The following is a 26,459-nucleotide window of genomic DNA, read 5'->3' on the forward strand; positions in this document are numbered from 1 at the left end:
ATACCTCCTGGTATTTGTTGGTTACCACAAAATGCCTATTTAGAATGAACTGATCAAAGAGCTTTCACAATTAGTTTAAGAAACTTAAAAACCCTCCCCCAAACCTGTGGTATAATGAGGTGCCTAATTGCCAGCAAAGAGCTGGTAGTTTGGGCAGAGGGTTCTGTGGACAAGCTGGATCTCCTCTTGCCTTTCCAACTCCTGTGACCCGAAGAGCTGGCTGGGGGTAGGTAATGGGGCAGGCGCTGGTGTGATAAGAGCAGCCAGCTGAGAAGAGCCAGCGTGGCTGGTGTCTAGCTGCTCTCCAGCTGTGAGTTGGAGATGGAGGATCTGGTCGTGCCAGGTCTCAGCGCTGGTCAGGCTAGGAGTGCCTATTTCACCAAAGTTTAGAAAACAATGCACTGTCTTTGCACCTTTCTTTGGAGAGGTGTTGCAGGAGACTAACTAGCTTTCCAGTGTTCCACAGAGCGGCTGTTTCCTTCTTTCTAGACACTTATCTAAAGAGTTAAAATATATGTAATATGCCTGCAGATGTGAGCCTGTGTCTACGTGCCCCAAAGGAGATCCCCGTCCTAGAGAAGGATGGTTCCCAGTCACTCTGGGACACCCATGGCAGGGCTGAGCAGTGAGCCCCTGATTGTACTGGGATTTATAATGATATTCAAAATCAGCTAGGTCCTTGAAAACGTACATGCATGCATGTGCACAACCCAGCCGTAATAATTTTAGCTCCTGTGAGATGGTGAAGTTACCTGATTTAGAGCTGGTAAAATGCAGCTCCGTTCCCTGCGGGTACCTCCATTCCCCCTTATCTGTTATCCGAAGTAGGGCTGTGATCGGGCTTCACAATCTACTTTGCCATCTTGAACTCTTCAGCTGAGATGCATCTGGCTCTTCTCTTCTAGCCCAGTTGCATACAAAGCTCTTGACACATCCTGCCACAGGGAGCTCGCTTCGATGCTCACCTTTGGATTCTCCTCTATCAGCAGTATCTAAGGTGAAACAATTTAAATGTGGGGCTCGATCAGCGTTGTTGTTCAGTAAATCTACCTTCTCTTTTCCAGAAAGCAGCAGTCCAATTTGACTCTAAAATGCTAAGTGCTACAGGACACTGTTTTCTATGAAATCTGACTCCCGAATACATCACAGGTACTGAATAAACAGAACTGATTATGAGCAGCTTAGATCGGCACGTGCAGAATGTGTTAATTTACTTGTCTGAACAGAATTTCATCGTCCGTTTCCCATGATATGTAATGAATCTACCTGGAGTTTCTCGTGCCTTCTTGCCTTAGCACCCCAAGATCCTCCTGAAACTGTAACTCACCATCCACTTCTTGAAACATTTCTTTAATGCAGTTGGCCCCTACTAACCTCTTTTCAATTCGGAAATCATTGTCTTTGTTTCTTTTTGCCTAGCCAACTGTAAATCCATGCCTGACTGTGCCCCTTACTGAGTAGCCATTTATTTTCTGTAATCTTTTATGAAGCACTTCTATCATAAGCTCTCTGAAAATCCGCTGAAATTAGACCCTCTAAATCACCTTCATATATTTTAAAGGCTTTCTTTTGCAGATAATATTGTCAGGTTGCTTAGCATGCTGCTTTTTCACCATCCCTTAAGGAAGTTGCATTGGCTTGACCTGTTCAGATTATACTTTACTGGTTTCTATATTGGCTGACCCCCAGTTAAACTCAGAGTAAAGTTCCTTCTCTCCTGCAGTTTCTTATTTAACTCTGCAATCCCAGAGCCATGGTCTTCTACTACTTATTTAAAAAAAAAAAAAAAAAAGTACTGCAGCTGTTCTGCTTATTGCATAGCTTCTAGGAAAAGCATCCAGCACTTGAGGCTTTAGCCTGGTGAATTTTGTTCTCTAGCCAGTGTCACATGGAGACAAGGTTTAAGGAGGAAGTTGAAGTGATTGAAACCCTGAGTGACTTGGTTCCAAGGAGGTTTGGGCACGGGAGGGACTTTGTACAGGTAATGCCTCCTGCTCTGGATGCCTCCTGCTCTGGATGCCCTGGGAAGCAGGGCGTCCCCTGTTTGCCTCCTTTTGGCTGTGTGGAAGAGCAAAATCTTTTAGAAGAGCAGCTGTGTAGGCATTTTACAGGATGAGCTTCATAATTATCTATGAAAATCCCATACTCTGGCTGTTAGTGCAGTTTTGTCCAATCAGTTGTTACTTGGAAGCCGGATCCTCCAGATCTGAAAACCTGCATTTTCTGGAGGTTGCTGGATGTGCTGCGGAGAGTGATGTAGGTGTGGGAAGTGTTGTGGGAGGTTTGGCCGAGGGATGACACCTGGCTGAAATTAGCTTGGCAGCCAGCTCTGCTAAGAGTGTACTAAGAGATTCAAAATGCAAATTTTCATCGAGTAAATACAACTTAAGCTTTTGAAAAATGTCACCATACGTCTCTAATGTAGTTTTCCTGGTACTTTATGGCTTAATTAACTTAGGTGGTATTTTTCCTGGAGCGCTGACCTCTAACAGACAGGGAAAGCTTTGGATAAGCAAGCACCTAGTGTGAGACAGTCTTGGGTTAGTTCTTTCGCTTGAAGGGAGGGAGGAGGCCGGTACACAGCACAGCTGAGCCCTGCCTAACCTGACTGGGCACTTGGAAATTGTTTTCCTTTTTGCACTTCAGTCCCTTTCCTTTGTAAAAGAGGCACATCCTCGAGGCACGCTTCTGTAGCTTTGTTCTGATGCGAAAGCTTGGGGAAAAATAATGTTAGATGAGCAGCTCTCTATATTTGGGAAGGAATGTAAGGCTGTTCAGAGCAAAGCCCCTACCTTACAGACCCAGACATAACTATATCTAGCGGCTGAAAGCTGCAATTAGATAAATTCAGGCTGAAAATAAAGCACAAATCTCAAAATGAAATTGGCCACTGTCAAGCAGGGGTCAGGCTGAGTGATTATAATAATCTCTTCTACCTTTTTGAGTCTTTGGGAGCAGCCTCTTTCTGGAAGACCTGGTCATGTCCATCTCTCTCCCATACTCAAATTGCCAGAAGGCTACAACGGGCCATAATAATGTTCTTGTGTTTCGCTTCCTACAAATAAAGCAGGCCTCTCTGCTGATCCTTCCTAAGAAAGAGTAGGACATGAGGAGGATGTCTCCCCCTCGTCCAGTTCCCTCGTTCCTTCCTGCAAGGCCAAGCGCCGCAGCCAAGAATGAAATTGGGTGCACAGATGTTAACACACTAGGGTTGCACTCAGCTAGGGAAATGCATCTTTCCACTGGACTCTCATGTTCTTCCCCCCTTGGGATTGCTTGTTAGCTGGGAGACAGCGGCACAGGGGTTGCAGCCTATGCTCCCGGTGTCCTCAGGACAATGGGATGCCGGGCCCATCGTGTTCTTACGACAGAGAGGACATCTCTAGAAGCAGGAACGTATTTGCTGTTCCTGGCTCAGCAAAGATTTAAGGTAATTTGGGATGTAAGCCCTGCAATATTCAAGGAATGAGTAGTCAGATTTCCATTCTCTGAGAGGGTACTACGTAAAAAACCTGTGATACTATTTTTATTTAGGAAAAAAGAAACCGACACGCACCCTGCCCAACTGGATGGGCTATATGTTAAGGAGACAGTAAAACAAAGGCTAAGGCCTGGGAGCAGAGATGTAGAAGCTGTACAAGAAAGAATCCAGAACCCATTCCCTGATCGTCTCAGGTGGAGGAGCACTGACCACAGGATGTGCTTGCAGGGAAGAAAAGATCATACTGTCCTACATCCTCTAGCCACACTCTCCTCTCCCTTAGGTCTCAGTGAATTCTCTGATCATGCAGGTTGGCATCAGCTAATGGGATACTTTATCTTTTTCATCCACTTGATGGGATCTGGGAGATCCTCCTGGTGAAGTGTTATGTATAGTACCGTGCTAGTGAAGAAAGCTGTGTCATGGGCCTCTGTTTATGGCTGGGGAAAAATGAGGCCATGTTGCCCATTAATGCAAGGACTGGGAACCAAAGCCAACTCCTGTGGGCCAAGCTTGAAGCCTAGGAGGCCACATCTCTTTGGGGAACCCCACAAATATGCTTAAGTGTTGGTTTATTCCTGTGGCGTGTCACCTAGTCTCGTAAACTCTGAGCTGAAAGGGGAAATCTTGTGTTCTGGGTCCTTCCCAAAAAAGTGGTCCTAGCAGGTGGTGGGGTCAGGTAGAAGGACATGAAGTGCCTTCTGCTCAGCTTCCCTCTGGAAGGCAGCTGTGCATGTTGAGCTCTCCTCACACCTTTGCAAGGCAGGCATTGTGGTCTCCTTCCTTTCCAACAGCCACAGGGTGGGTTCCCAAATTACCTCTTTCCAGTTTTGTCAGGAAATGGTGCCGGAGCTTTGGACTGCACCCCTGGCTCTCTACACCAGCCCAGGCTCCCCTGTGGGGCAGCCCTGGCAGTGGGAGAGCTCTCAACTGAGCAGCCCAGCTGGAGCTGGGCCTAAGCTCTCTTGATTGAGAGTGTTTGTTAAGGGCTTCATTAACCAGCTTTGTGTTTGCTTGTGTTCAGATTATTGTAGAAAGACTTGGACTTATAGAAGAACAAATCAAAAGCAAGGGTTAATGCTCCTTATTAGTTAGACTAAAGTTATTTGCAGGGTTTAACCTGCCCTGGCCATTCTAGAAGCTTTATAAGGAAAGTCTATACCTTTTTATGCACATATACACTTTCTTTTTTTAGAACATATATACACACATACACAAAGCGTATTTAAACATGTCAGCTAATACATTAAAAATAATTGTTATTGGTTACACAAATTACTAACAATGTTGCTATGGCTATATTACAGCTTAAATTTTCACTTGATTGCTAGCACATAATTTTTAGCAAATAACCAAGGCAATCTACTTAAATATTGTCACAGTTTTCTTTAATAGGCAAATGAGGTAATTATAATCTCCTTGGATAATAGGATAGCTTCTACCTATCAGCATGCCTGCAATGCATTTTACTGATATTTCAAGTAGACTTCATAGATCTGCATTTTCTCTGCTGGTGGTTCTGTAAAGCTTAAAACACTTCAGATGGGTCAACAACAGGACTTGGAAATAGGCAACATAAATGCATATGTCCTAGTGCTGTCCTTCCTGCTGAAGCTTTTCTGGGGTGGCTTACGCCTGTGGAGGGTTCCTCGGCTGGCAGGGCTGCCTAGTTGGGGCAGGCGGGGAGAAGAGCTCTTGGGAGAGTATGTGACTCTCTGAAAATGAGAGAAGAACTGATACTTTCATGTGAATGAGGCCTGTTGAATGCCTGTTATATAGGGGAGCCCTGTCTTCATTTTGTTTTTTTAGACTCAGCCCTCTTTTTGGGAGCCTGGGGTTGGTCTCTGTTCAGGATCCCTGATGTTTCTGCACCAGTTGTGCTATCAGTAGTCCGCACGGCAGAGGTGGTCACTTGAGCTTTTGGCAGCTTTCAATGGCTTGGAAAAAAAGGCATTTTTTAAATTTTGTTTGAGATCTAAATGATCTCAGCTGTGTTATCCTCCCGGGGCTCTGCTGGCTTCTCTTTCCCTGTCTCCAAGCGCGTGGCTGCTTAGCACCGAACCCTCTGCCAGCCCATTGCAGAAGGACTGGGATTTCATTGCAAAGACTGGAGTTTTTCTCAGCCTGGCCTAAAGTAACTTCTGGCTGCTAGTGTGTCCATTGCATACGATGTTATATCTGCTGCCTTTTCTTGTGAGACTCCTTTAGATAGTTTTGTAAGCCATCTACCTGGAGTGAAATGCACGTCTCTGCATAGGAGCTGTGCAGCTCAGGGAGACGGGGAGGGGAGAAACTCGGATGCGTGCATGGAAGCCTCTTTCTTCTTGGTCCCAGCCAGTACCTTGTGCATGGTTACGTTTAAGCCTTGTTTGTGTGATCACTGTTTAGCAAGCTACAAGAAACATCATAGAGCCGACAGAATTCAGGTTTGGGAACCTATTTCTGGGAGGCAGTGTGAAGTATTTCCTACCTGTTGCTTCCCAGGTGGAAGCACACCAGACAGGGCAGTTGTGTAGGCTTCAGTTTCTGCACATGAGCAGATGTTGTAAAAGTCACGTTCGTGCCACGCTTAGAATAAATCCTGAGATAATTTACGTGCTTTGTCTCTGTTCCAAACATGCTGGTGGCTCGGTTTTGTGATTAGTGGCTGAAGGTGGCTTGTAGCAAAGCAAATCACTCGCATTTCTGGCACGGTGCTCTTTTAAAATAAACTCAATTCCTTTACCAGCCCAGAAGCTGAAATCTTCTCCAAGTTGTTTTCCAACGGTATAAATTGCGTTTGTACATGAGCAGCAGTGAGGAACTCCAAGGCTGCTTGTGTTGCTGAAATGCCTGGGTGATCCAGGCCGAGCACGTGTGAGAGGGGTTTAGACTGCGTTGACGTTTGGAGCCCACCAGCTCTGTGGCATCTGTTCGTAGCCTTCCCCTCTCAACATGCTCGAAAAGGAGCCTGTCTCTTCCCTCCACGAGGAGTGGGGTATTGAAGGAGGGCAGGAGCCAGAGCGCTTTTTGTTTCTAGCTGGTCTGGGTTAAAGCTTTCTTGGCCTAATTTGAGATTTGCAGCAAGGAATAAAAGTGGCTTTCAGCAACTTGGATCTTGAATTTGTGGAGTTAAAGACCTCCAAGATTTTTCTTCTAATTTCAGAATGAAGGAATGAGTCCTGGGCTCAACAGCGGAAGTTGCCCTTGACTCAGGTGTGTGTGAAAGGCATGGAGAGGAGAGGCTGTGCTGAAATCGCCCCCAAATTCTCTGCATTCGTGTTCCTGGGAAAGGGAGGTGGGATGTGGAAGCCTCAGCAGCTGAGGAAGGAGGTGCCGTGCATCTGCAGGGCTCAGGCTGGTGGTACACTCGCTGGCTGCCGAAGGTGTCCTGACCCGCTGGGACGCGGTGTGCGTGGATGAGCTCACGCTTGGCTGCAGCTGCAAGCGCTCCTTCTGGAGCGAGCTGTGCAGCCGGGTCGGGAGCAAGGGCTGCGTCTGAGAGCAGGCTGCCTGGTGTGAGCTTTCATGTGCTGCCTGCCACTCAGAGAGGGTGGTGACAAAAAGATTATTACAGATTCATCTGCTGCAGGATCACCTGTTTCTCCTAACTCTAAGGTCCTGCAGAGCATGTCTTGGTGGGGTCTCTCTAGCTTCCTGCATTCACCAGAGCGGTGTTTTGGAAAACAGTGGCTTCTTTGTATCCTGTCACCCTGATGCTCTCTTCCTTCTCCCTTTCCTCCTGTGATGGATGCGGATCCTGGAAATAAATTACAGCTGTAGAACAAGCCTCGCTGCTCTACCTTGCCATCACCTACCCTGTACTTTCTTCTGCTCTCGCTCCTACCCTGCCTCTGATGATTGTAGTGGGGAGAACGCCTTGATTGCTGACAGCTTCTCAGGAGTTGTGGCACAATTGAATCAGCTCCTTTTCAGTGCACAGAATCCTTTCAAATTGTAATCACGGGCCATTCTCCCTCTCCAAATTGTATTCTGCAGACAGCTGCAAACGAGTGCTGTCCTCCTCTTCCTCCCCAGAGCCCTCCGTGCCATCGCTGGCGTGCCTCCCCTTGCTCTCAGACCCAGCAGGGCCGCTTCTCGGCAGGCATTTGCGTACCCCCTACAAATAAGACTTGTAAGCAAATGGAAGGGGGCTGGTGTGGAAAAACGGGTGGCAGCAATTCAGTAGGTGAGCTGGCTTCTGGCAGCAGCGTGCACCAGCTAGATCAGAAGGCAAGACAAGGCTGCACGTTAGAGACGTTGCATTTAAAGATCTGCATCCCTCCCCCAAATGGAGGGCTAGAAATTTCGCTGGTTGAAGCCAGCTATGCTGTCAAGGTCCTGTCCAGCTTGTCTTGCAGCCCTAGGCTGGTCTGTGTAGCGATCTGAGCTCTAAGGTAGCCCGTGAGGTGAATTTTTCTGCTTCCCAGCACTCTTACTTTCTGGGGGAAACCCTAGGAATCAGCTGGAGGCAATGACCTCTTTCTGACCAGCTTGTCTGACAGAGGAGGCTGCAAGTCGAGAGCAAGTATTTTGCCTGTCTTGGGGAAAGTGGAGGAACAGAAGAGAAAGTCGCGTAAACGAGCCCCCGAGCCTCCACAGTCCTGGAATTTCACCATAAAAACAAAACCCATTGATATCTTTCACTGGTGCTATTCTGTGTGCCCCAAAGGGACTGTAAAAAGGTGATTGAAGCCTCAGAAGCAGCAGGATGATTTGCGCCAGGCAGGTGTGGACTGGCAGCATCTGGAACCAGAAGAATTTCACCTGGGGCAAGGAAATCGCAGAGTGGAACAGTGCTGATGTGTCTATTTTATTACCCTGTGTGGGTGTCCCACGCTCTACCCCATCAGTGATTTCTGCTGCTTTTGCTCTCTTTTCAACTCTTTCCCTGACCCTTCATTTTCTTTGCTCCATCTATTTTGTTTTCCTTTGATTTCCTTTTGTTCAACTGCTTCCTCCCTCCTATCTTTCTGCTCCCTTCAGAAACTTTCTCACCCCGCTGTCTCTGGGGGCACATCCATCTCGGTGCAGGCAGCTGGCCGTTCAGGTGTGGAGGGGAACGCCTCTCTTGCCCCTTGACTCTCTTTTCAAAGGCCGAACCTGACCCTGCCCCAAAGCAGGCAGGTGATGGAGAGCAGCCCGCCGCCTGCCCAGAGGTAGCAAACTCGACAGCAGGGTCAACATGTCAATGGAAAATTGAGTGTGGAGAAAATTAGGGCAGCAAGGCATAATAATAAAACCTATTGCTGTTGAAACCAAGCCAGGAGAAGCTATAGAAGGAGGGCTCTGTGCCAACTCTAGGGAAAAAGATGAGTTCAGGGGCACACTGAATCATACATCTGGAGGCGAAGGCAGAGCTGGAATAAGCTTTTGGGCACAGGAACCGCAAGGAGCTGGTGCTGAGCAAACCACCATGGAGGGAGCCCTGTCCTGTGCCTGCCCTGTCCTGCCTCTGCAAAGCTGGGGTTGGGTACGTGGCAGCTCTACAATCAGGGCGAAGGGGATAGGTGTTTTTAGGAGATGCAGTATGAGGAGGCCACCGGGTTGTGGCTGTGCTGGTCGGCTCCCAGCAAGGGGCGGCTCTGCCTGCAGCCCTGGACCAATTTTCTCTGAATTCAGCGTTTTCTCCTTGCAGCCCCCAGTGCCTGTGGTCATTATTTGTAAGTCTCACACCACTGAGCTTTGGTCTAATGTCTATCAGAAGTTGCTCTTTTCCTTCCCTGGAGGGCTTGGGAGGTAAATCTGAAAAGAAAATAAAACTTCAACGGAAAAGAACAGCTTGAAAGTGGTACTGTGCTTTCTAAGGCAGAGTTTTTGTCACTTTCTGGCTGTGCTCATATCACACGCCTTCTCCAAGGGGAAAATCTAAAACTTATTTAACTTGAAACATCTGAAGTCCATGGCATGAAGTGTGGCTGGGGGTAATTGCTGTCATGTCGTGTAGGCACAGGGGAAGTGCTTTTTAATTCTGTGAGCATCGGTCCTGATTCAGCAGTGCAGTTAAGATGCGCCTCACTTTAGGCACCTATATTGTAAAGGCTTCGAGCAGATGCTTTGCTGAATAGGAACCTGTAGGCTTAAGGTGCTGTTTACTTTTTTGCATTTTTTTAAACGTTGGGACAAGGAACTATCTCAAGGTGGCAGTCAATTTAAAAAAAAAAAAAAAACAAAATGCAAGACTTGTCTACTGTGATCCATCTGTCTCCTCCCTACTAAGCTCCATCAGTTAATTCTAAATACAGACTGTAATGCTAACAATGTTGTTATCACAGACAATGCCTTTAAAGCAGCCTGTTTTGTCCCCAAGGCTTTCAAACTTTCTTTTGTCCCAAGAAGTCAAAGTAAATTATAGGCAGCCAGCTAGAATGCGCGTTCCTTGGGGATCCATTTTCCTTGGCAGATAAGCAGACTCTTTTGTTATGCATTGAGGTCTCTGTGTGTTCCTGAGCCCTGGGTCTATACAACTATTAGTGATTATATGGTGCATATTGGCACGGCTGCCCAGGACATCCTGGGAAAATCTGGTCAAGGGACTGGGGATGCACGTCGTAGCCTCTTAAGGCAGAGGCACCTCATAGGAGCACTCAAGCTTGAAATGCAGAGAGAGGGACCCTGCTCTCTGACAGCTTGACCTCCAGCTTTGCTTGCTCCCTGCGGCTGTGAGGCTTTTGGGAGCAGGAGGCCGTGCCTCTTGGTTAACAACCTTCTTGAGCAGCGAGGAAGGACCAAGACTCTTCCCATACCAAAGCCTAGCCAGGAAACAAATAGCCCTGACTTCAGCTTAAAAATTGCATCCGCACGTCGGCTTGGGTAGAAAAGCTCATATATTCTTGTTTCCTTAAATGAAGGATGCACTCAAGCAATTGAAAACAACTTCTGGGACAATCTCGTTCCATTATGTCTAATGGAATTGGGTATATGTGGTGCGTAGTGTGTGCTGATATCTTAGAGAAACAAAGAGGGATTTTCCCATTATTCAGAGAATGGATGAGACGTGAAATGAACTCCTCAGAGGCGTTTCAGTTTGTCACAATAGAGCAAAGTGAGTCACATTTGGAGGATTCGGGAACAAAATGTGTGCGAATTTTGTATTCCCCTGTTTGTGTGTTCCCTCCTCCTCTCCCCCTTCCTCCATGTTCTGTTAAAAAAATTTGGCAGCAGAAGCCCAGACTCACGGCACAGTTGCTTAGACTTTTTTTTTTTTTTTTAAGAGTTGTCATTGCTGTTTCGACTACAGCCCCCCTCTCTTTCGAGTGTCGCATTGTCTGTCTTGATTTACTTTGGGGCTGTTTGGAGAGGAACTGCGTTTTGCTGCTGATAAAATAGTTGCTCTGTTGAGTACTCCCTCCCTTTCATGCGGGAGTGTTTTGGCAACGTGTCACTGTGCTGTGAATAAACCTCTCCCTTCTCTGGGCTTGGGAAGGCTCCATGCCAAAAAGCTGGTGTCACTCACCCGTGCTTCCAAATCCCCTTGATTTCCTTAGGGGTGGCGTTTGTTTCGGCGGGAATGGAGGCTCTGCTCCCCGATGCCTTGCTTCTGATCTGGCTTTTGAAAAATACATGATTGAGATTTTCAGCGTTGCCACCACAGAGCGCTGGGAAAAGGATGCGCAGGGGGCTGGAGGAGGAAAAAAGGATTGGCTTAGAAATCAGCAGATACTCCTCTAACGATTTTTTACTTGCTATTTCCCTGAGCTTGGAGGAGGCATTTGCTTGTGTCTTAAAGGCTGGTAGTGACCACAAGGGCCAGCACATCTAGTGAACCAGAGCAAGAGCATCTCTGCTCATTGCAATGTAGTAGCTGCCACACTAAGGAAAACTCCAATATCCTGCGAAGTGGAATGATTAATCTCATATTGATAAGTCAGCTAATGGATTCAATGGACTATGAGATGTTATATTTACAGCCCTGGGATGACTTGATGCCTCCCAGGCAGAGAAGAGCATCCAAAACTTTTCTCAGAATTTGCCTTTCAGAAAATATCATTTCACTAAAGGAAAGAAAGAGGGGGAAAAAAGGAGGTGGTGGTGGTGGGGGGAGAATGCTTAATTTGTACCTTCCTCTTGGCTGACTTGAGAGCAAAAACATTGCTTTACTGGAGAACAGCATTTTTCATGGCCAGGTTCCAAAAAGTTTGGGATTCTGCTGGGCAGGCTTTCTGCTTCAAATTATGAATTGTAATAAATCAGCTGAATTTCCCATGGGATGGGGAAAACCTCCTCCCACACGGCGCTGGTTTGCAATCGGGTTTCAGCGTGTACGCGTCGAGGGAGTGCAGCACTTGTCCGGCAGCGCTGCCGGCTGGAGGGCCTTTGCTTAGGTGACACAGGAACTTTTCCCAAGGCCCAGTGCCGCCCTTCGGGAAACCTGTCCCAGCGCAGGCAGGGGTGGAGGCAACCTCGATCCGTGCGGAGCGGATGGGACCGGAGCTGTGACCGTGTCCTGCAACAGGGGACCTTGTGCCAAGCCAGGCGGTGCTTACACAGAGGCGACGATCAGCTGCTTTACGTGGGTCACCCCGTCACGCTCGCCTTTTGTGCCGCTTCGTGCTTCTGAAGCAGAGGTTTTTCTCAAGTAAGGCAAGGAGTGATATTGCAAGAGCCAGTGGGGAGATGGGGAGAGGCGGGCAGCGGTTTGCCTTGCTGAGATCGTGCCGATTTTGGAGGGGGTGCAGAGTCTTTGTTTTGCAGCTGGCATGAAATACCCTGGGTTGTTTCTTGTTAGTCATTTAATTTTCTCCTGTAAAAACACTACCCAAAAATAAATCCCGTACAGGAGAAACTTGATTAGCAAACATTGGAAATAAATCTGCTCCAGGGCCAGTTTCAGCTGCCCGGTTCCCGTCCTGGCCTGATGTGCTTGGCCGGGCTGCTGGCTGCCGGGAGGTGGAGGGGAAAGCCCTGCTCTCGAGACCTTTGGCTGCTGTGGCTTCTGCCTCTGGTTGGGACCCTCTTTGCTGCACCTGGGTTGTTGATTAAGAGTAGCCTTGAAAGGTGACTTCAAAATCTTAAGGGGCTGTTTCCTGACTTAAATCAATGCATTGAAATCTGTAAACTTTCAAGGACTGCTTGTCCTCCAGAGAGCTCCTGTGGTTGTGCTGACCTTATGTGTCTTCCCCTGTCTTTTCGCCCTCCACCGGAAAGACCCTCCCCTGAAATGCCTGGATAATCCATTTACTAATGATCTCCCTATTATTGTGCCTGTTCTTCTCTGTTAATGTGAGACTCCATAAAAGAAGCAGCCATTTAAATACATGGGGGGAAAAGCCCTGGTTGGGTTTTCTGGAGCTGATATAAGCAAACTGACAAGCAAAAGCAGGTTTAAATATTGGGCTTGTAAGGGGTGTGGCTGTTGGTTTATTTTGTTTTGATTCTCCTATCTTCCTGAGGTGTCCATTCCCCCTGTTCAGGATAACCGGAAAGGAGTAGTGGGTGGTATTGGCAGGTAAGAATCGTGAAGTAGGTAAGTGAGAGAGTGAGAAATTTGCCCCGTTTATGCCTCCAGCACCGTTCCAGACTGGATCCGCAGCGGTGTCCAGCAGTGTCTGCAGCTACACGATGCACAGCTTGCGTTTGCACACAACGTCACGTCCTGACTTTGCTCCTTGGGCCAGGCTCTCAGCTGAAGCCCGATCCCGTAAACTGGCCTGTTGTGGCTTAAGGAACTAGGTGGTCTAGGCCCATCGGCCCCTGCGCTGTGCAGCATCGCAGGGCTGAGTAGTGAGGAAGCAGCAGCTCCCCAAGGCACTAGGAGGAGGCACGCGGTGGCTTTTGGCCTGGGACGCTCGTCGTTCTTGCAGCGAGGTGTGCGTGGCTGCTCTAAGGGGACTCTGGGCTGATCGGTTGCTTGCCTGTCCGTATACAGGCACAGTGCTGGCTTATGTCTGTTAAAGCTGTGGGCCTGAGTTGCAAAACGCAAAGCAAACCCCAAGCAAACTCTAAAATTCTCTAGAAAAAAAAATCCCACAAATAATGTGGCTTATGACAGGGTTTCTTTGTCACTCTGAAATTTTTTTTTTCCCCATTGCAATTAATTTCAAGGTCTTGTATCATCTGCTGTCATCTTTTCCAGGGAGAAGCAGTGAATGTGACAGCAGAAGCGCGTGGGGGGCAGAAGTAAACTGCACCCTGAACTCGGCGAGCGGCAGGATTGCGGGGCACATCGGATGCTGGCGGAGCCGTGGGATGACCGACGCGGTCCCACCCGGGCCTTGATGGACCCATGAGCCTGGTGCTCTGCTGATGCACCAAGCCCTGCCTGCTTTTCATTAGGACTAACGGGACTAGCGTTTCCACTACCCACGCTAGCTGGGGTTTGCTGCGCGGCACAGCTACGGCGGGAGCGGCAATTTCGGTTGTGCCTAGGCACCTCGGGAAAGGCTGTGAAAAAGGAAGGGAGAGCATCATCTTGTGAGATGCGCTCTCCTCTCGGACAGCACGCTGTAGGGTAATTTATTGGTTGACGATGTGCCACGTTTCTGACAAAATCCAGATCCTGTCCCTGTAGGAGGGGGAACAGGTCAAGTTTCACTGAGAACAGCGTTTAGGCAAAAGCTTTCCCGTTCTTTTGAAATTTGTCATGGGTGCTGGCAAGCCTGCGTCCCTTTGCAGCGCATCGTCAGATTTCTAGGGTCTGCAACGCGAGAAAATGATCATGTTTATGAGCGTCCTTCCTTTTTATTACTTATTAGCCAAGTGGTTGGTCATATCACAGCACCTGAAGGCTCTGAGAGATCACAGTCCCCCTGTGCTTAGGAGCTCCTGGCCGCAGAGAAGGGAAAGCGGACGCGGCGATGAAGTGACGTGCTCAAGGTCAGGGCAGGTTCTCAGGGCTGGGAATGCCACTTGCCGCCCCTGCTGCGAGATGGCCGAGGGCAAGTTTTGTGGCAGAGGGGGAGCAAAAACTCCCGTCTGAGGTTTGCAGGCCACTGTTGGCAGGCTGCGGCTTGCAAGAGGCTTTCCTTTTCCCTCCCTGTGCTGGAGGGAAGCAGACGCCGTGCGCCTGAGCTCTGCTGCGCCGTGACTTACTGCTGGGCTGTTGCATGTTTGCAGTGTTTGTGTTTTCCTGTTGTTTGCTTGGAAGATTTCTGGGGCTCTTGGCCTGAGTTATGGAAACAGGCAGGCATTGGAACAGCTGCCTTGGTAGGAATAACGGGGGCCGTCAGAGCTGGGAGCAGGCGGCTGCTTTCCCGTGCTCGCTGGATGGCCGCAGCTCCTAGGGAATTGAATTCTCCTGACTTTCTTCTCAATATTTAGCAATTTATTAGCCTTTGCCCATCTCTGGAGATTTGGCTGTCTTTACCTCTTCTCCTGAGAACATGACATTTGAGGGGCCTTCAAGATATCAGAATGAGCCAACATAATGTAGCAGGTCTTCTGCCTTGCCAAATTGCAGGTCAGCTCCTCCTTGCTGTGAGATTTCCGGGCCGGGCTGAGTGTGCCCGCTGCACGGTGCTCTGAAACTGTAATCACTGCAGGGATGCAAAAGGAAGTGTTCAACTGGGCAGAAAAGGAAGCGCTAAACAAGGAGCGAGTGCTGCTCTTCCTCCAGACCGTACTCAGCAGAAGTGACCTTCGCTGCCTCTGTGTGCGCTCTGAGAAATCCCAAAGTCAGTTGGCCTTCTTGCGTGTTTAGGGAGACAAGTGTCCCAGGGCCTTCTGGAGTCACGGTCTTGCACGCTGTGTGTCCAATTAGCGCTGACCTTCGCTGGTGGGGTGCATGAAAAGGATGACCAAAGGGTGCTAGGACGTGTTTTCTCCTACGAGAAACTCAAAATGCTGCACAGTTGTCTTGTGCTGCAAATGGCTCTCTCTGTAATCTGCTGCGTGTTTGTTTCTGAAGCAGAAATAAGAGCAAACCAAACGTACGGAGCATTGTGATCATATTGGGCAGCTGCTTGGAGGGGTGCAAAGTCCGTTGGTAAGAAACTGGGGTTGCCCAGCTCCTCCAATAGTGTGGATATTAGTTTCCAGCACTGTAAGGACAAACAGCTACAAAACATCCTGGTCCATTAGCTGGTGACAAGCAGTGTTTCCATAGCTTTTGCTTTTTTGTTTGTTTGTGGGTTTTTTGTTTTTTATTTTTGCTTTTCTTCTCCTTGCCCAGTCTAAGCCACTGAACTGCCAAGGTCTTGACAGTCCCTTTCTTTGTGGGTGATCACTGCTCACAGGGAGGTTGTAGGCTTGAGGCTGATGCCCCAGGTGCTGCCCAGAGGTGAGGGCTAGTGAGGAGCCAGGGGTTGGTGGAGGTCTCCATCAGGGATCTACAGAGAGCCCCAGAGGCTGGTAACGCAATGTGCGCCATCCCCTCTTGAAAACAGTGAAATACAAAACACTGTGGTGTTTTTTTTCCCCCCCCCCCCCCATCTCCTTCCCCCGAAATGGAAAGGAAATTCCAAAAATCTCTTTATGACATTTCTGACATTTTTGTTCCCATTTTCTCCAAAATTATCTTTCAAATATAGTTCATTTCTCTCCACCAGAAGACTTCTCAGAGAGAGAGAGAGAGAGAGACTCTTCCCTCTTCCAGGGCAGCTGAGGAAGAGAGAGAAAACACTGAAGCAGCATCCATCCTCGCTATCGCTAAGGAAACTAAACATAGCACATTTCAACTCTGAGTGCCTGTGCTGTGCTCTCTCCTCCTGCAGCATGAATCCCAAAGGGAGACAATGTTCTGAGTATTATAATTTGATGATAATAATTCAGCATTTACAGAATCTTCTACCTCTGAATAACAAAGCCTGTCAGGAAAAAATATTATCCCTGGTGACAGCTTGGGGGGATGAGAGGTGAAGTGAGTCGCTGGGGGAAGTCAAATGAGTTTAACTGAAGGTCTGGGTGTAAAACCTGCGGTTTTCTAACATCTGGGTCAGAGGATTTCATCTGCTTGACGCTTTCTCTGTAGCCTGGCTCACTTGCGAGGGAGTCATTACACAGCAGATGCCAAAGCGTGGAGGTATTGGTGAGTTCGTAGCCCTTCTTGGAGTTTGCTAGGGGTTGCTTGCACCTCTTGGCAGAGGTGGGCTCTGCTGAAAGGCAAGACGCAAAAGGTGAGGAAAGGATATCGCAGAGTTTTGGAAAGGATGGAACCGAAATTGTTTATCTGAAAAAGAAATACTAGCTTCAGAAAATAATCCTGGTGCTGTTTTTGATGACATGAGACGTTTCAAAGCTGTAGAGAGCAAGATTTTTTTAGCCGTCCTGCCCTTGAAGCAGTATTCAGACATCTTTATGAAAGTGATGTCTGTATTATCATTATAGCTAATTGTTAAAACTCCTCCTTATCTGCATGACTTCCCTTCGGCAATGACCAAATGAAAGGATGAAGGCAAGGGGAGGGAGAGAGGGGCAGTGAGTCAAAACCAGGGATTATAACAGAAATTGTCTTATAATTAAAGTTATGGAGCTACTGCTGCAGCACTGTCATTACTAATGTGGATCAGCGAAGCATAGGTCAAGAAGTATAAGATACTGGGGTGAGCATCGGAGCTGGGGTGAGGAGACAAAATGCCTTAGCTTGGGAGGGCAGCTGGGAATGAAGTGTGGAGATTAGTACTGATTAAAGGAAGGAAGGGTACAGGGCTGTGCTATCGCAGCTCCAGGAGGCGTTGCAAAGCGGATGCGTGGGACTTCAGGCGCTCCTTGTCGGTGTCCGTGCGCTCACCTGCGGGTACGGCTAAGCACCTCGCCGCCTCCTCCGTCGCCCAGCCCGCGCCCCGACCTGCTGGCAGGTCGCTGCTCGCCCAGCTCCAGGCCGTGCCTGCGCTCGGACCGGAGCGCCCGTCCGGCCCCGCGCGAGGCGCCTTCCCTGCCCCTGCGCCTGGCTGGGGCGGTGGGCACCACGCGCCGCCCCGGGGACCCTGGCTTGGCAGCTCGAAGGGCAGCAGACCCTGCTGTTTGCGCAAAGGGGACCTCTGCGTTGGCGAGCGTTGGCCTCTGCTGGTTCATTTCATGCTCGGTGCTCGAGATCGATGGCTCTTTCTTTCCAAGACCTTTAGTAAATGCTCCCGAATTACTGAGAGTAACCACAGGCTGCCTAGTTAGCGCAGAGAGGGAGCAGTAAGGGGAGGCAGTTTTTTGTCTCGCTCAGAGATTCCTGGCCGCTTTCTCTGTGCGTTCCTCTGCCCCGTCCACGTTTGTGCTGCCTGGTTTGCGTTTATTAATGGCCGAACGTTGGTTTTGGGAGGGTCCTCGGTGCTGACACAATTAAAGCTGTGAATCCTTAAGCGTTCAGAAATGAGCACTTATGCATGTCTGCTCCTGGCAAAGGCCACAGAGTCACTGGCCTCTGAAATGAGCTTTCCTGACCCTGGTTTGGCTCTTGGGCGCAGGGTTGATAGCAGTTGTTTTTATTTTCACCTCCTGTATGACTGATATTATCTCTTCTCTCGTCTGGATAGTCTTCCCCTTGCTATCTCCGTCCAGTTGCTGCCCAGAGTAGGAAAGCGGCTAGATGTGACAGGCTGTAATTGGCCCAAAAGGTGCCTAGGGCGTCACCATCTTCCACCCGTTCCCCGGGGCAGGGGGCATGGGATGTTTGCTCTTCACTGGCGGTAGGTACCTCCTGTAAAACCGGGGAGCGCAGTGACTGTGCTGCGTGGGGGAGGTTAGGAGGCCAGTGGATAGGCTGAAATACTTTGACCTACCGGGAGAATAAGTTCTTCTTGGTCTACTCAGCATCTCCTCGTCATCTGATAGAGACTGAAGTGGGTCTGGGAGGGAGGACTCCCAAGCTGTAGTGCCCTGCAGTCACTACTAATAACATATTTTCCTGCAATATGCAAAACACTTACAGGAGCAATGGGAATTTCTGCCTGACCTCAGCTGGTGTGATCAACTGATGCCCTGAAGCATGAAAATAAATAGCTCTGACTCATAAGAACAAGTGGTGCAATTACTTTGGCTAGGATAAAATATTTGTAAGTATCTAATCCTTTCCTGTATCGCGTGCAGAAGCAAGTAGCTTATCTCTCTGTTTTTCTGTCTTCCTCACCTTCCCTTCCTCAGCAGCACGGCTCCACGTAATTAACCAGCCCCTCAAACTTTTGGGATCTTCATAGACCTGTTTCTGCAGTCTTTGCTCTGACCTGGGGTGGTGGGAGGGAGGGTGCAGTCCATCCGCTGCCCTGGGGAGTTCCCTAGGATTTCTCTGACTTAAAATAGTGTCTCTTAACTCGGGGTTATTTTGCGGTCTTGCCTTAAAAAAAAGCAGGGCAGGAGAGGGTGACTGGATGCCTGTTAGCCAAACGTCGGTGCAGAGGGAGCAAGAGGCAACCCGGGTGAAGCCTGAAGAAGGTTTCCTGACCCCCAGCTGCGCATGCAGAGTGGCAAGCGCAGTGACAGCAGCGTTACCGTTTCCTCTGCAGTGACTGGTGTGAAGAAAAGGGGCTAATTCTGGTTCGAATCAGTGCGTCTGGCCTGGCTGAGGAACTACCTGGTGCAGGTGATCCCAGTCTGCGAAGCTCTGGGGCGCGACAGCTTTGTGTGACCCTCCTTTCCCCTGCACAACCCAGGAGCTGTGGAGGGGAGATGGGATACTGGTGCGAGAAGCCCCAATGTGAAACTACGAGGGTGGCGATAGTGAACCCTGTTTAAAAACATGTAGAAGGCAGATTCAGGTTCAGACGTAACCTCCTGTTTTTCCACTTAATGTCATCCGTCAGCTGGCTCTTCTCTGTCTCTCTCTCCTTCCCTCTCCCTTGGATTTAGTATGCACTGTTTTGTGTTTTAATTTTGATTGCTAATCACTGCAGCTGATCTTGTGCTTAGCGGTGGGGAGCCCTCTGTGTCCCAGTTGCATATGTGCGCACGCACACACCTAATTTATCCTGACCTGCCAGGTGACAAGAGTTGTGTATGAATGTTAAACAATGAAGTCCTTGAATGCATTGACTCGGAAAATAAACTGCTTAATAGGCAGAATGCCGGGAGCTGATCTCCCAGGCTGGAGTCATTATGGTGCTGCTGCATTTTGCCAGTTCTCGCCGTTAGCAGCTCGCTTTGTGCAGATCTCGGTGCATAAATGCTGTCTAATAAACGCCGACATACGGAGGCAGTGCAGTGGGCAGCGGAGCGCTGGTGAGATGCGGAGTCGCGCTCCGTAAAGGGAAAGGGCAGCGCGATTTGTTCAACCTGCTGGCCTTCGATAGGTTTCCATCTTCTGGGAGCGTAGTGCTGGGAAGGGGGAGGACTGGGGGAGATGAGTGCCGAAGAGATGAGAGAGAGTTAGGGCAGCACTGGTGCAAGCTGCCTTATCTTGTGCTCATTCATGGTGCCAGAGGGATTGATTGCAAAGATGAGGCTGATCCTTATGCAGAGTCAAGTGAGCCCGTGGCCTCCCAGGCCCTTGAGGCTGTATGCTGGACCAGAGCATGGCGCTTATCCAACATAGGCTGTCTAGGGATGCCTTATACCTGCCACTGTCTTCTACTGGGCTGTAAAACTGTCCATACAAATTTATAGCAATAGACTGTAATTTCCCAAGGCCAAAGCAAACTTCCTTTGCTTCCTGACAGAAATGGACAGATTCTTCTGGACCAAACAATTTTTTTTTTTTTAAAGCAGATTTGGCCTAACAATGACTTAATTATCTCTTTTTTTTCTATTTTTATTTTGTTTGAAGCATTAACTATTTTAGAACTGGCTGTCAAATGAAACATTAAGTTCACAGAAAAACATTGTAAGGTTTCTTTTTCTCAGTACTTTCAAGCAAACAGAAAATTGACTCAATCCCATGGTTGTACCTTGATGTCCAGGTTGCCTTTGGTAGTGCTATATTTGGATAGATGTTTGTGGAGGTACGTGCCTCTCTTTCACTGATTTCATGGTCAGCAGGGAAATAGCCTTGACTTCAGCTATGCTGTGTTGGCAAGGTGCAGAAGGGTTAGGCACGCTCCCTGCAGGAAGCACCGTGGCATCTTATGAGGACCCAAGCAGTTGCAAGGTGTGTAGGTTCCTGGTGTGGACTGCCTGTATTATCAGGTAGCATGTGCATTTTGGTGTATCCTGTGGTTTCCAAATTTTCTTTGCAGCCATTACAAACGGGGAAGGCACTTGCTGTGTTGAATGGAGGCTCTAGGACACTAGATCGTCATGAGAAGTCCACAATCACTCTCAGGCAGTCTACATCTGGCTTAGAGTAGACCTTAGAGTAGTTTAATACTGTCCTCTCTGTTCCCCATGCCGCTCTGAGCGGTTTGTGCTGATGGGAGGCTGCGTTTTTTTTCCCTTCTCCCTCTCATTTCTGTGCGTTACTGAGTGTGGTGGCTGCGGTGGCGGTACCTCTGATCCGGGTTAGCTCTGCCTGAAAGGTTATCTCCTGCGTGTAGGAGAGCCAGGCGAAGCGCTCCTAGAACGGTAGGATTTGCCTTGTTTTAAGGAGATTAAAGTAAGACTCCCCCGTGCTTTCCTGTGCTGCATGATGGGTTTACTTGAACGCTGTCCATCTTGCACAGCTACCAAACCAGCTTGACTACAGCCCGAATCCCAGTGCGTGCCCTAGTCCAGAAGAAAGCACTGCTGCTGGGCTGTTCCAGGCCACCTCTACTTTGGAGGTTAGCAGAAACTATCTCAGTAAATAGAGCTCCATGTCTGGAGAGTCCTAAGGGTGTTTCAGTTTTGCTGGCAAGGTACAGAAGGGGCAGGCACACTTCCTGCAAGAAGCACAATGGCACGTGCATGGCCCAGGCATGCTCTTGACGCCAGGTCTGCTGGGAGGATGGTGCCCGTTTGGAAGGGAGAAACCCGCTGCTAAGGCTTGTCCTTGGCATACCGGTAAGAGGTTATTAGGTTGCTGTAACCACGCAGATGGGTTTCTGCCTTTCTGTCGTTTCATATTTAAATTGCGCATGGACTGCCCTCCTACTTTCAGGCTTAGGTCAGCCAAGGCAAGCACAGGGTTTCTTCCAGTGCTGCTTCGCGTGCAGAACAGATGCTCAGGCATGAAGGAATCATCTTCTCTCTCCCCTGCCCAAAGCAGGGGGTGGACAGGTGTCTCTGTAGATGCACTAGGAATTTGTGATTGCAGTTGAATGCACAGGGAGTGACGGGATCGCGGAGGTCTTCCCTCACAGTTACTCTTGCCTGCAAGGTGTTTGCACATGAAAAAAATATGGCCCGAAGTCTAGTGCTTTTTATAGGTAGCAAATGATTGGCAGTACAAGGCCAACTTTTGGACCAGATTTTTAACCGCTCAGCACCCGCAGCTTTCCCAAGCACTCGCTGCCCAGCAATTTGAGTATGCCTGCTAGATTGTCAGAGCAGTGCTTGAAACCAAAAATGCCTCTAATGCACACAAACTAATTACCGTAGTCTGCCCCTGGAGAGCGCATGTGATTTGAGCTGCTAGTTCTGTATCTTGATCATTCCATGTGAAAGAAACAAAAACAGGCTTGTACCCGCAGTCCCCACGGACTCGGAAAGATGTGTGACTCAGTCTTGATTGTATTACTCTGTCTGCCACTGTGATATTAAAAACATTTAATAAACACATTCTGAGTGTAGATTGATGCACTCGCGTTGCGAGCAAAGCGCTCAAGTTCACAGTAAAACTTCTTTTTTGGTAAAGCATGCTGTGCGGTGTGCAGGTCCGGACCTAACCCTGGCATCGTCTTGTCACGGCCCTTGAAGAGCAAGCATTTAGCTGTCACTAGGGAGTCACAGGTTTCCCAAGGGATTAATTTCCTGAATGTTGATTCTAAGGCTGGCCGGAGAATGATCACTTGGTCTGGTGACAAATTTCCGGGCTTCAGCACTTTGGCTTTTGTTCGGAGCCTGTAGACTATTTCTGTTTCGAAATGGAGCTGTGTCGATCTGCCCATCCTGTGGATCTGCAAAGGCTGTGTTTTTCAATTTAGTGCGTTCCTTTCTTCTGCTGTCTCTCTGATCAGAAGAGACAAGAGTCTCCACGTGGCACCTGACAAGCTTCCCGCTGAAATGCAAACGTCTTTGAAAGGGTTTGGCTTCAGCAAATCCAACCCTTTTGAGGGAAATGCATTAGCTGCTGCTTTTTCCTTTCCTCCCTCTTCTCCTTGCTAGAATAAAGTGCTTTGCGTTGTTTTTCCTCTTGTTTCAGCCAACAAAATCGTTTGTTTCTCCTTAATTACCTAGGTGTCAATGGGTGCTTCATCGCTGTCTTTCCTTAGCCAATTCCTTTTCGTTTCAATATGTCGCAGGTAATCAGAAGCCTCAGTTCCAAATACTGCAGAATCTTCCAGACTTGAAACTGAAAAGTAACCAATAAATGACCTTGCGATGACTTTGCATGTCTGTGGCTGTTAAAATTATCTGGACTGATTTGACTGGCCTGAGGGGAAGAAAGTATTAAAAAAAAAAAAAATGACAAATGAGACTGGAAAGTTTTGGGTGTCTCAGGTGAACAGCAACATTAGAACATGTATTAGTTATAAATGCTCTACCACAGGGTCCCTGAATTTGTTGTAGGAAAATAATCTATGCGTATGTGTGAGGAATGCATTTGGGATGTGCATGTCTGCAGTAAAAATGTGACCCTGGGAACTGATATTCCAGCGAGTGGAAGAGAGTACGCTACGAGTGATATGAGCTGCGGGAACTTGGATAAGCTAGCTAACTTTTGTGCTTCGTTACCTGTATGAGGATTTTATTTTGGGAGTGCCTGGTGGCTCTGCCTGAGCTTGAAGCTCATTTTTTACTATGTATCGCATAAATGTACAGATTTGTCTGCAGACTTGACAAGCACAGGGATGTGGCGTAAGGGCAGACTTTCTCTCACAGCTGTGAAGCAGAAAATGGCTTGCACAAGGTGACATAGCATGGCTCTTGTAGAGGCTGCGCTTAAATCCATATCCCCTGACTTGCTGGTGCTCTGGCTCACGCCGAGGCCTCTTCCGTACAGGCAAGCAATTTGGAGTTGACAGACCACAGGACGAAAGGTGCAGGTGGCATGCACAGGGTTAGTGCTCGTGGGACTTTCCAGGCTCTGCTTAGAGCAGCCAGGTTCCCGGGATTGTCACGCTCTCTTCTACTGCTGCAAAGTGTCACCTTTACCCTCGTGTCAAGGGGATGCATGTCCTGTGACAGCCCTATTGAACGGCTGTCATTTTCTATCTAGTGCTTGAGTGTTTTCTGTGTCTTAGCTTATATAGGAGGAGGTGAAAAGAGGCTCAATGAAGGCAAAGCAGTGAAAGGCACAGCTTGCAGAGGGCAGGAAGGTGTTTGCTATGTTGGCTTGAAGGAGCGTGATACCTCAGTGATATTAAATACAAGTAACTTGCATGCAAGCGTGAACTGTCACACTGCCTAGGGCGCAGGGTGGCCTGTGTCGGGGACTGCTGAGGTTGCACGTCAGAGGTGGCGGATTTTGCCAGCCAGAAGTGGATGCCATCAGGCCATGTCTCCAGCAGTAGGAGAGGGGTTCCTCCTGCGCAACGTCACGACTTCTGCTCTGTAAGGGCCATGCTGTTGTTCCAGTCTCCACAACGGCTTCTTTTTTGCCTGTGTACTCAGTTGTCATTTTTAAGGTTGGGCAATAGCATTATCTTGACAAGAAAGAGATTTAGAGAGCTGTAATCCATGCTTGTCCATCCTAATTACTTCCCTTATCAGCCTTCAGGAGAGTAACTTTACAGTGGTAATTAGTCTCTTGAATCCCACCCTATCTTAATAATTAACGTGGAGTAAGAATGGGAGAGGAGGGGGAAAATCACTCTTTCGAGCTGAGAAGGTCCTTTTGCACGAAGAGAGTGGCATAGATTTCTTAAGCAATCAAATATGGTCTGGAGAAGACAGTCTTGTGGATCAGAGGAGAAAGCTGTGTGCAGTGGACCTGCCGGAAGATCACAAGAAGTAGCAAGCAGCGTGGGCCTATGTAGTGTTTGTATTAGCATGCTTGTGGCTGGTTTATTAAGGGTAGTGCTTGGCTCGCACATTGATTTAATACTGGAGTGGTGAGCATCTGTGGTTTGCGTGGACTTCACCTGGAGCTCCGAGTATTCAGCTCTGCTGAAAATGAGCCCATTCATCATCTATAGTGTTTGAGACGCAGCACAAAAAGGGCAGTTTGACCTAAAACTGCCCTATAGCAGCTGCAATTACTGAAGTATAATTCATTTTCAAGTGGATCCAGAGATTTTCTTCCATTAACATCGAGAGTAAGGAGAGAGAGGAAAAAAAAAAAAAAAAAAGGCCGGATTCACAGGCTGGGGTGGTGATCAGCGCAACTGAGCCTCCTGTAGTCAGGATGAGTTGTGTTTGCAGAATTGGAGTTAGCAGGACTCCTGCATGCTTCTCTGGGAAAATACTAGTTTTCCTTTCTGATATGTGAGAATCATATCAGAGTATAGGTAGCAATATTGTTTGTGATGTGATGATCAAGGGCAGCCACAGTGACAAATCTTTTGCAGGATAATTTGATTCTCAGCTTTGTCCAAGTCGAAGAGCTATATTTCATCTATTTCATAATAAAACAAATGTCTTGGAGGCATTGTGTTGGTTCTAGTTGTTTTCTTCAGGACGAGGTCCATAAAAGAGCTTTGCAGGACAGGAAAAGTGGAACCCTGCAAACTGCTCCTTCCTCATCCCTTTGGAGACATGCTGCTGGGGGGTGGTGCGTAGAGACTGCGTTGTTGCTTTGGGTGCTCAGTGTTGCCTTGACTTGAGGATCTGGCTGTGTCTATCAGATATGGTGGTTCTTTGAAATCAATTAAGCCTCAGTTCAGTCTTGTTATGTGCTTTGTGGAATGAAGCTGCTAGTTAGCTGTCCTGCAGCATTGACTTATGCCACTTTATACTCCAGTCGTAGTGGTGACAACGCTGGTTTCTGGTGCTTGACAGGTTTCAACGTCAACGCGGTAGGTCTGTAATGCAGAAAGTGCCTATGTGTCACACTAGTGCTAGGGATAAACACAGCTTGGTCTCCAGTGCTCCAGAGCTGACCTCTGTCTCTGGGGATCCTGCAAATAAATATACGTAAAGGGAAAGATGGAATTGGAGTCTTTTTTTAGGCTGCTGCTTTAATTTTCAGACTGCTTCTATCTACCTTGGCTCTGGGAAAAACATCTCTGTTTTTATTACAAGCCCCAAAGGCTCATGCTAATAGGTTGGTTTAAAGCTGACGATAATACCTTCCAGAAAGCGTGTGTGAAACTGTCTGAAAGCCAGACTCTGCTACCACCTTCTCAGTATCTCCACCCTCACTGGATTTTTACATTTTCTACACCCAAGCTGTTCCCTTACGCTTGGAGCTCCAAAAAGAGACCTGCTTCAGCCAGGTCTGCCCTTCCAGGTTAACTGCCAGATAGGGGCTGAGAGGGCCTGCGGTACTGGCTCAGCCTAGGTTTTCGAGTAGGGTTGGGGGGGGTACGGAGGAGGTCGCCTGTCTAAAGAGCTTCTCTCCCTTCCCAATCCAAGGCCATATTTCCTTCTGCTTCTCTGGAGATGATTATGATCCCTGCTGTGCCAGGTGGGCATCAGGTGTGGATGATGGGCAGAGAGACTGTGGATCGGTAAGAATCCCGCTTGGTTGAGCCCTTTGGCGCCTGCCCCAGCACTGCCATGGCAGCGAGCTGGGGAAGGGTGTTGGGTGCTGCTGTGATGCACGCTGGCTGCTGCGCTGGGGACGTGGCTCATGGGAGGTCTGCGTTTCCGTTCCATCTTAGCATTGCTAAATAAAAGTCAGCTCCATTCAGTAATTCATAACCCCATGGAGTCTCTGTTGTGTTTCAAGGTGGGGGGAACGCTTTGGTTTGCCCTTCCTCCATCCTTGGGGGTAGAGCAGGAGATGTGATGGAAACGGTTTGATGCCTCGAGCAGCGTAATTTATCGGGCTGGCATGCCCTGGTCAGCACAGATGCCACCTCAAAGCCAGATGCAGAAGCCCTTAAGTGTAATAGGGATGCAGGGCAGGCAAAAGCCCTTTTGAGGGTGTGACCAGTGGTGCAGGTGGGGACCTGAGCATGGCCTGGGACAGCCCTCAGGCTACCCAACTCAGCTGGGTGCCATCAGGGGTTTGGAGGAGCCG

At 48.6% G+C, this 26,459-nt stretch overlaps 1 protein-coding gene across 3 annotated transcripts in view; it reads left to right on the top strand.

The window, feature by feature from the left end:
- ASTN2 (astrotactin 2) overlaps positions 1-26,459 on the top strand; it is a 433,162-nt gene that overhangs the window by 23,032 nt on the left and 383,671 nt on the right. The window contains exon 1 of one of the 3 annotated variants that reach the window (XM_068914563.1): positions 12,024-12,038. The exons of the other annotated variants lie outside the window; for them this stretch is intronic. The gene's annotated coding sequence lies outside the window, so the exon portion shown is untranslated. Of the gene's footprint in view, positions 1-12,023; positions 12,039-26,459 lie in introns of those variants that run through there. 3 annotated transcript variants of the gene reach the window in all.

The sequence above is a fragment of the Struthio camelus genome, chromosome 20, assembly GCF_040807025.1.
Source record: "Struthio camelus isolate bStrCam1 chromosome 20, bStrCam1.hap1, whole genome shotgun sequence".
Taxonomy (NCBI): Eukaryota; Metazoa; Chordata; class Aves; order Struthioniformes; family Struthionidae; genus Struthio; species Struthio camelus.